This window comes from Orcinus orca, chromosome 10 (assembly GCF_937001465.1).
Source record: "Orcinus orca chromosome 10, mOrcOrc1.1, whole genome shotgun sequence".
NCBI lineage: Eukaryota > Metazoa > Chordata > Mammalia > Artiodactyla > Delphinidae > Orcinus > Orcinus orca.
Window position 1 is genome coordinate 15473138 of NC_064568.1, and position 970 is coordinate 15474107.

Here is a 970-nt window from a genome sequence, read left to right on the forward strand (position 1 = left end):
AAAGACTTTGAGCAGAGGCTTTTCAAAAACAGATGCTCCAATAGTGGGGATTATACTTAGATCACTGGATAGAAAAGAAAAATTTTATTTCCTTGGAGGTCCTACATTTTACATAGCATGGCCCATAAATCAGGTTATGAGTAGCAAAGGCAGGATTTATAAAAAGATAGGGAGTAGAGGTAGCTTCCTCCAAGTCTTCCTCATTTCCACTATAGTATGGAGGGACCCATAGTGTATGCTTTGGAAGCTCATATAGCAAAACTGAAATGATACAGAGAAGATTACCATGGCCCCTTTTTAAGGATGACATGTAAACTTACGAGGTCTTCCACATTTATCAGTGGGATGACATATTCAAAGTGCTAATGATCAACCAAAAATTCTAAGTCCCTCAAGACAATTCTTCAAAATTAAGGAGAAATTAAGACATTCCCAGGTCAACAAAAACTTAATTTGATGCTACCATATCTGTCCCACAAGAAATATTAATGTGACTCCTTCAAGCTGAAATGAAAGGGCACTAGATGTTAAGTTGAATTTACACAGGGGAATAAAAAGCACCAGTAAAGGAAAATATATGACACTGTATATGTATTTTTTTTTTTTTTTTTTGCGGTACACAGGCCTCTCACTGTTGTGGCCTCTCCCATTGCGGAGCACAGGCTCTGGACGCGTAGGCTCTGTGGCCATGGCTCACGGGCCCAGCCGCTCCGCGGCAGGTGGGATCTTCCCAGACCGGGGCACGAACCCGTGTCCCCTGCATCGGCAGGCGGACTCTCAACCACTGCGCCACCAGGGAAGCCCTATATGTATTTTTTATAGCTCTTTTTTCCTCCTGATTAAAAGATAATGACATGAAGCAATAATTATAAAACTGTATTGATGAGTTTACATTGTATAAAGATGTGATTTGTATGACAGTAACAGCACAAAGCAGAGAGGAGATAACAGGAATATACTGGGGCAAAAG

At 40.9% G+C, this 970-nt stretch overlaps 1 non-coding gene across 1 annotated transcript; it reads left to right on the top strand.

Moving 5' to 3' along the window:
- The first annotated feature begins 235 nt into the window (after nucleotides 1-235).
- On the top strand, nucleotides 236-338 carry LOC117203230 (U6 spliceosomal RNA). The gene has a single exon (XR_004485921.1). It is a non-coding gene; the product is annotated as a U6 spliceosomal RNA (small nuclear RNA).
- Nucleotides 339-970: the final 632 nt, after the last annotated feature.